The 16,537-nt window shown below is 34.8% G+C and overlaps 1 protein-coding gene across 1 annotated transcript in view; it reads left to right on the top strand.

The window, feature by feature from the left end:
• The window catches only part of LOC132551540 (neuron navigator 2-like), a 149,096-nt gene that overhangs the window by 39,469 nt on the left and 93,090 nt on the right, over positions 1-16,537 (top strand). The window lies entirely within an intron of this gene.

Here is a 16,537-nt window from a genome sequence, read left to right on the forward strand (position 1 = left end):
GATTATGATGGAATTTCCATATTACCGTCGGTGATCCCTAATTTCACACCATGCACACTCATTCCTTTGTTCTCCGTGCTGGCATTTTAGGCAGAACCGTCGTAACAAGTCTCTGACGGTAGGGAGAGTAATTTTGTTAAGACAATCCACACTAATTATTTTTTCGTTGTTTCCCAGAGTGAGGCTTGACATATTTAGCAAAGACATCTTTCTTTTCGGAGAGATTAGGAATCGACACACTTGGTGTGAGGGTAATGTTTTTTAACGAAATTGACGCTAATTTCTTTTTTCGCAGTTATTTAGCTCGGCAGAGGCTTTGAAAACTTGATGAATTTGGTGTGTTGTGGAAATAATGAAGAAATGATACATTAGGATTTTCGTAATTATAGGCAAAAGGTAATATTCTCAATCTCTTGTACGAATAGTGTGATGGTTTAGTTTCATTATTCAGATTTTCATTCATAGAAAGTCTGGTTGTTTTCATTGAGGTGACAAGACTTGAACACCATGTCACTTCTGGTGTCACAATATTGAATAGGCCTGGAAGGAAAATTTGTATCTAAATTTCTGTGGTATTGTGACAAGGTTACACATATGGAACTGAAGTTACACTCATTGTTTCATATCAGAAAGTAAAAGTAATTTTGGGTGTGATGTTTACATTCTCCCTCTGTGATCCGAGCCATTAAGTGGTGGCTGTTTTTCAAGGAAGTAATAAAGACATATTGGTATGAAACTGTAGATGTAGTAAGTGTAGAAACGATAAACTGAGAACAACACCACTTCACATTTCCAGTTATTTATATGTTAGGTTTTGAACTTCTCTGTGCCAGACAGAAATGGAGTCATAAATTGTCACTCCGTTAATAGAAACTGTAAAGTCTTTCAGGTAGAATTATGAAAATTTAACCTATTTGCTAAAGGATGGAACATTCACCCAGAAAATCATAAATTTGTATTTTGATAAATTGTTAATCACAATTTTTCACATCCACTACACAACAGATAATCTGCTTCCATAAAAACCTATTGAAAACATTAGAAATGTTATTTTTTTGTTATTTGAATGAATTTTTTTATTCCATTTCAAAATGTCAAATTGCAGTTTTGATTTTCATCACATACATACAAGGACAAAAGCAGATGTCTTACAATGTACTTAAGAGACTGCAAAAATTATCAGAGGAGATGCCGAAACATCAAGAAAAACAACATGGATGTACTAAAAATATAAAATAAAAAAAACAAAGTGAAAAGCAGGTGCTTTTGGTAGGAAAACATTTTATGAACCATAATATTTATTTCACTGAAATTTTATCTGCAAAACTTTTTTCTCATGGAACAGTAAAAACATGTGTACGATCGTAGAATTGGCGTCACTCCACTTGCTAGTATGTTTCCTCGACTGATAGGTGTAAACAGATGAACGCTTCTGTCTGCTTTTAATTGACTGAAGGAAGAAGCAAATTATATAAACGTTGAGATGCCAATTGATGGATGCTCATTCGTTACCCAGAGAAGATATTTAACGTACACACGGAATTAATTAATATCGGATGTCTGATTTTGTAAGAGTAGACAAAAAATGTCTCGGTGGTAAGGTTGAGAAGCATTTGTTGTAAATCTTTTGATGGATTTTGAGAATGGCAGCAGATGCTAGTGTCATGTCTTGTACACAACTGATGAACAGTTATGGTGTTGCTAAAGACATACTGAAGTGTGTATTAACTGTAATTGTCAGTCACAGAACCATAAAACAAAGTGTTATGTTTAAGGGTGTATGCCACATTAAGTTACATCTTTACAGGAGAGTTCCGCCACACACAATTTATGATAGAGGTAAACTTCTGTCTGTGAAGGTTGACAGTATCAACCACATCTATATATCATTATCAGTGATCAACAGGAAAATAGATATGCAGAAATAGTTACACACTTATAAAGGTTTTCTTTATTTTTGATTACAGGTAGAATAAGAAATATCATTTGATCAAGTTAGAGAATTTCATAAAGCAATACTTTAAAATGGCCTTCGCTTTGTTTCATTTTTATCATTTATGCCTCTGTTGGCTGTAAAGTTAAAAAACTTAGTTTGTTGTTGAAGGAGGAAATTTTCAGTATTTTGATTGATTTACTAGTTGTTTACAAGGAGCTTTTGATATAACACAAACTTTTCATTGCGAAAAACTTTCTCAGCTTTAATCCTTTTTCTTCGAAGTCAGTTTTCATTTGTGATATATGGGAATAAGTGATTTGTTGGGGTAAGATTTTTATTAAGCTTATATTTTTATATATATTTGGATGGATATATTTTAGTACTAGATCCTTCATTATTTTTCATAAAACTTTTTCTGTTCCTTGTAATCTTGTGGCTGTGTATACGTTGGTCTAGCTGACCTAGTTTGCCAGCTGAGTCAACATTTGTTAGGAAGTGCACTTGGAGCAACTGGTATTGTGGCCTTGGCTACACAAAAATCTGCATCTTCTCACCTAAATCCTAACACCATACCACTGGGCCAATCAGTTGTCATCTCCTTCAGGTATCCTAGCACATACACTCTGACACAGCAGTCCATGTTATTACTCTGTACAAGTTATCCAATCAGTCGCTATGGTTACTAATACACAGGCACACTCAGCATCATATAAATGTTTACAGTGGAACAAGTTGCAGTCATCTAAATCAAGCTTCTGGTGGATGGTGATATGGCCTTGGAAAGACACATTAGAGGTCAGAAGTTCAAGATATAAACATCAAAGGTGGATTTTATATATTATCAGAGTTTATTGCTAGGAAGCTGGGGATTATATTTAGAAGTTCAAGGCTTTTCTGGACAAGAAACATACAAGGAAAGGATATATAAACTATATAAAGGCAAAGAAATATGAAAGTTGATGGTGGGTTTATTTATTTTGTTTGTCATAAAATATATAAGGGGAGATAACTAAACAATGTTCTCTTCAAAAATTGGACACAGATTGCTTACCATTTGTATGTAAAGTAGTAAACACAATTTATTTACAGCAAACAGTTATTCATTTTCTTCTTGTAGTTTGAAGTGATATTTTTCAGCATAACCAAATGTTATTGATGGTACCAGGGGCAGATAACTCAATGTAAAATTAAGATGTAAAATGAAAGAAAAGGAGGGAACATTGTTGCAGATAAAATAAAGTATCACATGGTATCTTCAAGTCTTTAATATGTGAGAGAAATTTTGAATATGTAAGAGTTTTTTCCTTGTTAGCATTTATGCTTAAGTGGTATGCAAACATTTATTAGGCAATATATTAAAATAAATCTCATGATAACTTGTCAATTCTCCATGGAGCTGGAGATATTGGATTTCAAAGCTATGTATTATACTACAAATACTTCCTGTAAGAGGTTTGTCTTTGCCTCAGGGGCTGGTCATAATGTCGGAAATGTTTGATGTTTTTTGATGATATGTGTTGTGCTCTTTGTAAGTGGTTAGTTCAAACAATCATACGAGGCCTGTCGTTGATGTAGACACAGGCAGTAACAGTTGACTTAATAGGCCCAGCTTCGTAATTCCATTATCATCTCTCCCTATCGACATTATACAAATGTGTGTTGTAACATATTGTGTAATGGCTTGGACCCACATCAGCTGATCTCTGGTGCAGGAAGTGGAAATCTTCTTTAAGGGAGATTATTTTGGTACACACATACAACAAGGACCTGTAACATCTTTTTGATATAGACCTTTCTAAAACAGACATTTGTAAGAAATAAACTCTGTGTTATCTGAATCCTGATAAGACAGACATTCTTTTTATTTACTAATAATCCCAATCATACTGTAAATTAAATAGTAAACCAACATTTCTTTGTCCTGTAATAAGCCCACCCCCTGACTGTTTTTCATTTTTTTTTTTTTATCAGATATGACAGGATGTCAGAATACTGAATTGTCAGAGAAGACAGTGTTTGGCTGCTCTGAGTACATATTTATTGTTTCAAACAATGTTTTGGTATTAATTTCATAAAAATGTAGGATTTCAATAAGTCACAGTTTCTTTAACAAAAAAAAGCAAATTATCATTTTGTCCTTTCCTCTTGTAGCCTCTGGCTTAACTAATGATAGAAGTTTAGAAAGAAGAAAAAAAATGTTATTGAGATTCCTTAAAGTTTTGCCATAATACTTTTAACCCCAGAGGCTTTCTGTGGAAGGCAAATTTTAACATTGGACAGGCTGCTGTCTTCTAGTTGTAGTAGCATGCACTGGGAAAATGTTTCAGATCAGCTTCCAGCATCAGCAGCCGAGATCTGCCTGGAGTTTACAGAGATTGAGAGGAATAACTAGTAGATCTGACTGATAATGGTGTACTGTGTGAGGGGTCTGAAAGGAGGAGGGGGTCATCACAGTACCACAGGGGGAGGGGACAGCCATTTCCTAGATGCATTTCTGATTGTGTGCATAGAGATGAGACAATAAAATCTGTTTGATATGACATCTGTTACAGAGTTGTCTGCCCTTGTTAATGCTCTGTACCTCTTTCTTCCCTACTTAGACTAGCTGAGATTGAGAAAAATGCATTGCAGATCCTAATCAGGCATTCTTTCTCAGTAAACATGTAGAAACATACAGGATAGCCCCTCCCACTACACCCCCTCCCCCTACTAGTAAGTGCAATACCATAAAAAAGATAACTTTCCACTTTCTAACTTTCTGTATCACATTTTACACACAGCTCTTGTGGGAGTACTGAGGTTTTAAACTTGACAAGAACTTATCTATTCTCCTTGAATGTAACTTTAGCAGTGTCTGACTTTATTTGCAGCTTGTTTTTTTTTCATACACATAGAGATGTATGTCAATATCCCTGGGGCATGTATTGATGTATCAATAACTTAAATAAGATAGCTAAAAATTGTATAAGCATTCTTTCAGCTCAAAATCTGCAAATAAACAGACCTTTATATAGAAGTTCAATATATGATTTTTTTTTTATTATTATTAAATTAGATATCCTGTATCAGGACTTTTTCTACATCATTCGGCTCTCTTTAAAGCTGAAGATTTTTCATTGGTTCACAGATATGTTGGTTTCTGGTTTACAGATTAAATTCATCTCCCATAGAATCCCTGACACATCAGAGATAAGATTATCCACTCTAATCTTTCAGTTGTCCAAAATGACTCTCAAAGTGTCAATTAAAACACCAAGGTATTTTTTTCTTTTCATCAGATTGAACAGTTAAGTACGAATGAACAAAAACTGATGATCATTCAAGTACGTATGTACTAAATCTGTTGATCAGATGATGAATTTACGAGTCTATAAAACTCCTCCAGTGGTATGAATGGGTTATCTATAGGCTTATTGGACAGGGAATAGTTAAGTTCTGTGCTTTGAAAATACCTCGAGTAAATTGTTTTGAAATGAAATTAAACGTTGAAGTAAATGGCCTTTATTTGTAATTTTATTCCTTAAATCTAATTATATGTTATTCATTTAGTTTAAAGTTTTCAAATTTTCAAAGAAAAAATCTCTTTGATTTATCTGATATTCTCATAATTGTAAATTTCAAACCTATTTCCTTGTACTTAATATTCTGAAAGAATTTTGTTTAATCAAATTAAATTTTTATTATTCAGTTTTGTTTATAGGTATTTTTGAAAATGTTTTTGGATGTAAATGATTTGATAGTGAAGTTTGTAAGGCCATCAGAGTTCATTTTCAGGTTTATCATTAACGGTTCTGTTATGATGCAAAATGTCAAGGTCAAATATTATAGATTGCTCTTTGGCAAATGAGAGGGCTTATCGCCATGGGAACAGGCGGAAAATGAACCATTATGTAGATTCCTTATGCGTACTGCCATTTAATTATCTATATTAGGTAACACATCATGTGACATGCAACAAGGGTCATTGAGAAAATAAAGGTTCTTATAGATAAAGCATCAATTTACATATGCTGGAAAGTCTCTGATACCAGAAATCTCTGCCTGATTACAAGACATTTATGTACGGTCAGTGAGCACTACAGTTCATAGAATGGTTGATCTACAGAAATGTCAATGTCTATATCAATGACTGGAGAGTTCCTCAAAAGGGGAGGTAAATATGTTTTATTTTCAAGTCATTCTCTGCATTGTAGTTCTCATATCTTGAAATCGGTTTTTATTTCTATTTTCATTCATGTTAGTACCAATAATATGTTTCCATGGTAACTAGCTTCTGAAAACATTCTGTTTATATGCCCATAAATGAAAAAAATAGGAATACGAGATTTCAAACAAGGTATGAAAATGTTACTATAATTTTGGCTTTCAAACAAAAAGTTGACCTTGTTTTTCCTTGAGAAATTTGGTATTAAAAGTGACATATTGAAGAATTTTGACCGAAAGTTAGTCACAATGGGCCTCGAAACTGTTTGTCTGCCAAGGGTCACTAACTAGACTAAGCTATCGGTAATCCCTGTGGATTATACCAATCACTCACAATAGCTATAACTATTTTACCTAGAACCCTGGAGTCTTAAAGATAATGAAAAATTGAGTCATCCCTCTCTCCCTGTAGAGTTCTCTGATACAGTGTATTTGTGGAGTTTGTCCTCATTTAGGAGGTAAGGCTGATTGATATATGGTAAAGACCTTTTCCCTGGGCAGAAATGCTGCTCTGTAGTACGAAAAGTTTATGTTGGTCAGTTTTACTAATGCTCATCTGACAAAGGCTTGTTGTACTGTTTGAAAACCAGTTTCGAACATTTAGAAATGAAATTCCATAACTTTGTGCTATATACTGCATAGTTTTCCAAATGCATATTCTCTTGCGTCAAAGTAATTCTATGAAAATTGTTCATGTTCATACTTCAGGGATTGAATATCTGACATTCTACATAGCATAAAGAGAGATGATTCCTGAATGTTGTGTTACTGAAGTTGGTATGATACAGCAATGTCACTTCTCAAGGAGTAGGTCATCGTTACAGGAAACGGATGATGATCTGTGGTTTTATACTGACGTCACTGTTAAATCTATCTGTGTTTGACATTGATTTGGTATTGAAGCCAAACAAAGAGACAAACTCGGCATCATTAGTGTCTGTTGTGTCGTGTTCGGTGTAAAAAGTATACACTGTATACATGACTATTATTGAATAATGTGAAATAGATTGTTTTAGATCTCATTATAAAACATACATGTGGTAGGCAGGATTAGAACTCCTCCCCAGGGGGGAGATATCTCACTCAATAATGAAAAAAAAAAACAGTATTGCAGTTTTGGTATTGATGATAGAACATTTTCACAAAGAATGGTCATGACTCATAATTGATGAAGAAAATGCTAGGAGATATGAGGAGATGATTGTTCCCTATATCAGCTGGCTCTTTGTGTGATTGATAACATACTTAATGCAAGGGTCAGAAATATTCTATTAAAACAGCCAAACTTTGTCCTGTCAACATGGCTGTAACTTGTGTAGGATAACTTTGATATGATTGATGCTTATCACCGTGGTAACCTGTCTTTTGGTAAACCTGTCTATACTGACATCTTGATTTAGAAAACAACCTGTGTATAAAGGATAGTTCTCACAGTTCAATCTGTTTAAACTGACACCTGTGTTAATAAGACAGCCTGTGTATATGGAACAGCTCCCACAGTCAAACCTGTCTAAACTGACACCTGTCTTAATAAGACAGCCTGTGTATATGGAACAGCTCCCACAGTCAAACCTGTCTAAACTGACACCTGGATAACAAGGACAGCTTGTGTGTAAGGAACAGCACCCACAATAAAACCTGTCTAAACTGACACCTGGATTGAAAGGACAACTTGTCTACAACAGACAATTATTCCTTTGGATATATGAGTTGACCTGTATTTAAGAGCACCTGTTAATATCAGATATTTTTGTTCTATGGATGTTTATTACAGAACCTGTCAAAAGTGAACTTTCATATTCCGATTCACAGACAGTCAGTTGTAGAAATCTCCAAATGTTTTTTGTGAGACATTTGGGATGTATAGACATGCATGTTCATTGATGAAGAATTGTTCAGAAAAGATAGATCACCATTACCTGATAATTATTGCTGAAACCTTGTTTAAGGTCCCAATTGTTTCATGATAATGTCTTGGTATACAAAAACTAAAGGCAAAGAATATGTGAATCAGAGCTTGTTCACAAAACTGCGAGGATGTCCGTTGACAATTCTTGCTTTTTTGATGTGTGTCTTGTTGTAGTATGACCTTTTGGTATTTAATTCTACCGACCAAGCGGGAAATTGAAGACTGTTACAGCACAAAGACTGTCAAGATGACACGCACAGACATTGATCATTTTGTGCATAATTTTAAATCAAGTTCTCTGATCTAAACTGAGTCACAAAATTCACAAATGTCTCACACCAATTTTTTCTGGATTTTTTAAACAAGAAGGGTGTCCAATGCTATCCCTTCTAGCCGGCTATTTGGGGCCCAAGCATAGTTTGTGTCCTGGCAGGGAGTTGAACCTTCTCCTGGGATCAATAGCAGGGAAGCTTTACTGCAAATTTACCCTCCAAATTGTTCTAATACTGGTGCTGGTTGGTTGGATCTAGCCTGGCTGGTACAGTACTCGTTTGCGGAGAGCAGGAGCCAAAATCCATGCATGTTTAGACTTCTTCTGCTGGGGCTTCCAGTTCAAGATCAATAAATACGAAATAAATAATAAGACTGTATTGTAACACACGTCCTAGCCATTTCGTACTGATATTGTTGACATGGAAGACATTTCTAGCCAAATGGTGTTTTCTTTCATCCAATTGTACATCTGTCAGCATTGCTATGCTGTGTGACGGTCGCTGCAGTTTACCAATATAATTACGGTTCCTCGAACTTCTATTGCTCAAACTGCCTGTGCCGTTTTTTCAGCTCTGCCACCGAGATGTGCCTGAGTCATCCCAGAGCTAAGGCTTTTGTCGTCATAGATAGTATTAGTGGGCTGCAGTCACGACAAACATTCAAAAGAATGGGATTCAGTTTTTATCTTTCCAGTGACAATTTCACCAATTAAACCTTTAAGATTTCACTGAAATTCATTTATCTCTTAGCATGTTCAGATGTGGAAAAAAAACACACATTGAGCAGTGCACATGATTTTAATGCCTCTTGGAGACTCTGAATGGATGTATGGATAATGTGATAGACTATTGTGATTCACATGTGAGATAAGAATTCAGGAGACCAAGATTTCTGGAGTAAATAAATCTGAGATTTTGGTTACAGGCTCCCGGGAGTTTGTATTCTCTTCTTCATGTGTCCAGGATATAAAATTTGTGATGCTGTAGAGATAGATTTGTTCTATAGCAGGGTATTGGTCGTATAGGCTGGAAAGTTGTCGTGTCTTCCAGATCTGTGTCTAAAGCTGTTTTACAGTTACTGCAGCTCCAAAGGGGCTGCTGTGTGTCTGTTTTTCTCTGTATTTGTGTGTATGTTTTCTGTGCTGCAGCCAAGGGGAATTTCAACGTTGGTTTATTTTGGATGTGTTTTCCCTTCAGAGTGTAAATAGAAAAGGATATAGCTGCTGGAAAATCAAGAGGATAAAAAATTTAATACGTGAAGTGAGATTAAGAAGTGATAAATGTTGTAATTACAGAAATTCATTATGCAGTTTTAAGAAATGTGATTAGGAGGTGTGTTTTTTTCACTGAATAATTTGAACACCCCCCATCATGAGGACAAACGGAGCATTTCTCCGAACCTCTTTTGACTCCAGGAGGGTGGGTCTGGGGTCAACTCAAAACCAAAACGAAACATCAGGAATCGACTCTCATAGTCAACAACAGCAGCAACAGAAACAACAACAGAAGCAAAATGAGACAAGTACAACAAAACAGGAGCAACAACAAAATCATCAGGAACAGGTGAATGACAACAACAACCAGCCAGGAATTAATCCTCAGTTTCAGCAACAAGCTAGTAATCCATACTGGAACACCTCTTCCTCATCTGGGTAAGAATCGACCTGCCTGATAGTTTTGTATCGTTTGAAATCCGATTTTGTATAGGTTAGAACAATAGAACGATGCCCTGGTTAAATGTCTGTTAGAATAAAAGATCAAGGTCCGGAAAATCAATATTGAAAACTTGATTTCAGCTGTGTTATCTGTTAGTTGAGGCCAGATGTGTCACACCTGGGCGATCAGATTTACCTGTACAGCTGAAATACACATAAATGATTGATGAGGCCACCCTGTCTCTCTCACTGTTGTTGTGTATTCCAGGATGTACAATTTCTGTGTTGTTATTGTTATCACATGTTGTAGAGGAAAACTTATCTAATATTTATAACCTCTCTATCAAGTTGACCCCCCACAACCTTCAGTTTAATCTATTTTATACTGTTGTTCAAACATTTTTAAACAGACAACCAATTAACATAACCCTCAGTCTTCAATGCTCTTCTGTCCTCACACCCCCTCCCCAACCTGCCCCTGCTAACTTTTGCCCTACTTTAAAATTCTTCTGGTATTATGCCCTTGGTTAGAGGGGTTTTACCCAGCTCCCCCCCCCCCCCCCAACAACCCCCCCAACAACCCCCACCACCCATTCATCAACCCAACCCCACTAACACATTTTGTAGTATATACTGCTCCATTTATAATAACTGAATATCGACTGCTAAAAACAATTGTCATCAGGAATAACTTTAAGAAAAGAAATCAACAAAAATCAATTAAAGAGAACATTTGTTTCGGCAGTTTGATAATTTTGATACTGTATATGATAATTTCTATACAGTTACAGCAGAGTTGAAAGGTTGCTACCTTTTGTCAGATACAGATGTCTGACTGTGATAGAAAAGAATATCATATTCCAGGCTAAAAAATCATTTACAGCTGTGGAAAAGGAAAGCCTTATCTGGCTGTCTTCCATTGTCTAACTCTGCTCCTAATCTCATCTTGAAATGTAAAAGGAAAAATTGCTGGAGGGGAAAAGAAAGATAGAAAATATTGGATTTTCGAGGATTTTTAGTTTAGATGTTGTTTGGTTAGCTTTCAGGGCAACAAAATTATTTTTCTTTCCATAAATTCATAAAACGAACAGTTTTTAAATGTTTGCCAATGAATTCAAGACAGGAATATTTTACATGTCTAAAGGAGATTTACATTTCATACTTTTGTTGTTTACTGGAAAAAAATACTAATGATTTTATGTTTTTGTTGACAAAGTGACAATGCTTACCAGATTTTGAAGTGACCTCATAGTTGAACTTGGCAGTTTCATCCCTCTGAATAAATGACACATGTGATGATCAAGTGTGCATGTTTGCTTTTATCAAATGAGGGTGTTAAATTAATTTGGGGGTGGGAGAGGGGGAGGAAGGATTGTTGAACTAAGCTATTATCCTCTGGTGATCCATTTGTATAAAAAATAAAACATGTTTGAAAGGAATTTTATAGGGGTTATATTGCAACCACAAATTAAATTGACCTAAAAATGTTTATTTTTTCTGTTAAATACTTTATGTGTAGTTACATTTTGCATTTTAGTGGTTCTAAAAATGGCTTATGTGTTCTGACGCCGGTTTGTAATAAAATATCACTCAACAGCATTTTGATTCATTTTAAAGGAATTTTTTTTCTAAAAATATATATAAGGAGTGTTAATTGAGATGATAAAAGCTAATTTTTATCTGTACTGGGAAACACAGATATTGGGATGTTGTGGAATTGCGAACAGGATTGAGTACTGAACTGGACTGCAGATGGTATTGAGTAAGACATGGGATGGTATTGAGTAAGACATGGGATGGTATTGAGTTAGACAGGGGATGGTATTGAGTTAGACAGGAGATGGTATTGAGTTAGACATGAGATGATATTGAGTTGGACATGAGATGGGTATTGAGTAAGACATGGAATGGTATTGAGTTAGACATGAGATGGTATTGAGTTAGACAGGAGATGGTATTGAGTTAGACATGAGATGGGTATTGAGTTAGACAGGGGATGGTATTGAGTTAGACAGGAGATGATGTTGAGTTAGACAGGGGATGGTATTGAGTTAGACATGAGATGGTATTGAGTTAGACATGAGATGGTATTGAGTTAGACATGAGATGATATTGAGTTAGACATGGAATGGTATTGAGTTAGACATGGAATGGTATTGAGTTAGACATGAGATGGTATTGAGTTAGACATGAGATGGTATTGAGTTAGACATGGGATGGTATTGAGTTAGACATGAGATGGTATTGAGTTAGACATGGGATGATATTGAGTTAGACATGGAATGGTATTGAGTTAGACATGGAATGGTATTGAGTATTTAATCCTTCCCTAGTATCTTTCTTGGTGATTTAACAAGCATGTATTTCACCATGACCCTCTTTCCTCCTCCTTCCCCCTCCCCCACAACACCCCAACCACACCACCTCCGTGTAAAAACAGGTTATCAGCACTAATTTAACATGGATATCGTAATGAACTCCACTGCCTGTCTGTAGATAGAAAAGAATGGCCCACAAGGTCATTTATCAAGGTTACAGACCAGACAGAAGACTTAAAAACATTCTTACTGGACAAGTAACTGTCTGTTACCTCGTCTCATATACAATAATGTAAACATACATTTGAAATTTCTAATCAGTTCATACTCTTTAACACATTCACAGAAAACACGGTGAAACCATGAAATTCTAAAAATGATTTAGGATGCTGATTACTTTCATCTTTTTTTCTTTTTAAAAAAAAAAAATCAGCAGATTTCATGGACTTGTGTCTGTAGTTTCCTTATTTCCCATCTGCCATCCTTAAATCTCATCTTAAATGTAAGATTTTCTCCATATTTGTAGTTACCATGGCAAAAAGGGTGTTGAAAAATTCCTGCTTGATTGGAACCCATATTAAATTATAGGTCTTGCCTTTGAAGTGTGCAGGTAGCAGTGTAAAACAATATCTTCATTATCCAATCCCAGTCTTCAGTATTCCTTCGGTTCTAGAAATTGGATTGGAGCCATTCCAACATCTGAAGGTGTTTGGTGACAGAAAATTTATCCTACGGATTAAAACCCAGTGGAGATATTACAAATGATATTGGATCTCACAGGTGTGAATTAATGAAAGTCTAACGTAATCATGTTTTACTGGCAAACTCTGGACAGAGGCTATATCAAATTGCATTCACATCTGACACACTGTAGAATCAATAATAATGGTACAATTTTTTATTTATTTATTTATATTCATCCACAAAATCTAGTATCCACAAAAAAAGTAATTTTTTAAACTTCATAAATTGAAAATTGAGCTTGACAGAAAGGAATGGTTTTAAGAATAACTTTTTTTGTTTTTATGTTATTTTCTGTATAAAAATTCTATATAGTAAATTTCTATTACAGAGCTTTTTTCTGATTCTTCATTAGGAAATTGTTATCCTGTGTTCGACCATTTTGTCAAAATTAAAAACATGATGTTTTCTGAATGTCATCCATTCATTTCTGTACAATGATCCTGATTTCACAGTTTGTGGCAGAAGTTGTTTTTCCGTTAATCCAAATTCATTGTCTGGAAGCCCCACTTGAAAACAGAATGCAAAATTCTCAGTCTTGTAACAGGGAAGTAATATTTCATATTTTGCCACGAAATAATTCCTTCCTGTTGGCTGTTTTGTAACTAAAATATCGAGATGAATGTATATTTCATTAATTCTGAAAACCATATTAATGTTTGTATTTGTCAATATCAGTGATATGAGCTCAAAATAAACATAAGGATTCCGTCCAACTTTATGTATGTCTGACACCATGAGGTATGACAGCAGTGTCTATTCTGTTGGTTTTGAGGTGAAATGGCTTTGAAATTGGCTGTCAATGATGTGTTACTGTCTGTGGCCTCACAAATGTTTGTAAGATAACAGAGCAGACATTTCTACAACCCTAGCACCACTCAGCAGACGGTCTTTTGTTGTCTGCCTATGTGGATTGGCAGAAAAAATATTTGTATCAATAAGTATGTCTGATTAAAAGTGTCTGTAAGACATAACATTTCTGTAGAGTTCTTGAAGATCAATATTCTGAATTTGTTGTTTTATAAACGATTTATACGGAAATGAATTTGAATTCAGATGTCAAGGTTTGATACAACAGTGTCGAAAAAATATATATAATTGATATGTACTGTTTAGGGCATACATGTACTAGCGTGGGATATAATGTATTTGGTGTGTGCGATTATCAGGAAGTATTACAGAATCTACTTAAACATTGAAATCCTGCAATAGGTTTACAACTGGTCACTGAAGGGGCAAACTTCCTAAAGAGTCAGACTGACTCGTTTTTGTTTACATCCTGTCGTTATTAGATATATTAGAATAAGGCCTACATAATTCAACAGAGGTCAAACAGCCATATACCGACCATAGTTTGACGATCATTTTGAATGTAAGCAAACTTGTTGCAACTTTTCGACATCTTAAAAGTTTTTCATGTATTTTTCATTATCATTAGACAACAACTTTTATCGATTCTCAGTAGAATAATATTTGTAAAATTTTTAAAAAGTTCAAAATCAAGGGGATTTTTCCTTCACAATAGTTTCCAATAGAAAATAAAAAACCTTATGTTAAAACCTTTAATGATATTGTATATGGATTATAGTTTAAAGAAATAATTAAAAATAAAGTTTCTTTTGATCACAAACTAGTTTTACCAATCAAATGACACGGAAATGTCGTCAAACTTCTGAAGGTAGAACTTTTAATTTGGCACTTCAGATAATTAGCTCTAAATGAGGAACAGAGTCTTTTATGTATTTGTCAGTGTGAAAATTTAGCGTCTAATTTTGAGAACAGCATTCAGCCTAAAGATTAAAAATATACCGGTGTTGTTATATTTAGAGCATTTTCAAAGACTGTTCAATCACGTACTATCCCCATTAAGGAGAAATTGCAGTCAGAACATGTGTAAGAGTTTTAACATTTCAAGATACGCCATGTTTAAATTTTTCATACAAAAATTTGTTTCCAAGGACATCTGTTAAAGACTGAAATTAGAAGGATTGACACGTCCTCTGTTGTCTTGTATGGTTTCACTGTCTTCAACAGCATCAACCATAGAACGATTCCTTGGTTAGTTAAATGCCAAGAAAAGCCATCTTCACTTTTGCCTGCAAACTGACTAATTACTGAGTTAATCAAACACAGACTCACAGAAAAGGTTCATGGCTGTTAATGTCTGTCTTTTACAATTGATGTCAGAAATTTCTGATTAGAAGGTACCAAACATTTATTTTTCAAAGTGGAAATGAGAGATGGAGATTGATTTCTGGTTGTGGTTTTTTGTCTCCGCTATATCACCAATGTAATAACACCCATTACATAACTACCTTGTTATCAGTGTAATAACACCCATTACATAACTACCTTGTTATCAGTGTAATAACACCCATCACATAACTACCCTGTTATCAGTGTTATAACACCCATTACATAACTACCTTGTTATCAGTGTAATAACACCCATCACATAGCTACCCTGTTATCAGTGTAATAACACCCATTACATAGCTACCCTGTTACATCCATTTCCTAACTACTCTATAATTACACATGTTGCATTATTTTTTGTTATTACACAGGTGTGATGTGACTTAACTTGAGGTTTTTCTCTTTTGGTTCATATTATATACAAATGAATGGGAATTAGTGGGAGATGTGCATACTAAAGTTATGGTAATTATTACTGAAATGAAAAGAGTTTTGATTGGCTGAAGGTTCCCATTGTTTCTAATGTGATGTCATTACTTGAAACATTATTGATTGAGTGAAAATTTCGACAGTTGAGATTTTGTATCAGTCTGATAAAATGCTGTTTTCATAAATGTTTGCAAAAGTTGCCTGATAAACAGAATCCAACATTTGACAAAAACAGGATCATTTCAATACTTCCATGATTTTTATTAAAGCTAGGGACTTGGAAATAGCTTCTTTTTTTTTTTTTGTCATTGTTGTAGCAATTGGAAATTTTGTACGAGACCAATAAAGTCTGAATAGGTGTGATTAAAATCCAAACAGTAAGAATTTAACACAATCTTTACACAACCATTCCAAATATAGAGAAATACAGCTGAAGTGGCAAGGCAGATTTAATCAATTTGTGATCATGGTCTTTAAAAGGCTTGAGTTGCTGTGGCAGCTTCAGTGGTAGAAGAATCATGTATCTTCATGATGTTGTGGGATTTCTTTTATTCCACGTATATCATTCGTGATCTTGCAATGATACAACTTCTCGCAATCCGTCATGCAGTAGACGATTTGGCCTATCGGTCTCAGTCAAACAGGCTCTTGATTTAAGAACCAGATTGAAGTGGAATCACTTACACTGGATAGAATTACCATAATGAAATCTGATGTAAGACTTGTATAAAATTGTACTGTGGATCAGGATATCAACTGAGGTTTCTAAAGTCTTAAGGTCCGTTCACACACTGAGGCTCCACATAATTAGATTTTATAACAGAAACCCAAACGTATATATATTTATATTTTTTTTATACTTTTAAACATGCCTTAAA

Source organism: Ylistrum balloti, unplaced genomic scaffold, assembly GCF_031769215.1.
Source record: "Ylistrum balloti isolate Yb309-2 unplaced genomic scaffold, AGI_CSIRO_Ybal_v1 Utg370204, whole genome shotgun sequence".
Lineage (NCBI taxonomy): Eukaryota > Metazoa > Mollusca > Bivalvia > Pectinida > Pectinidae > Ylistrum > Ylistrum balloti.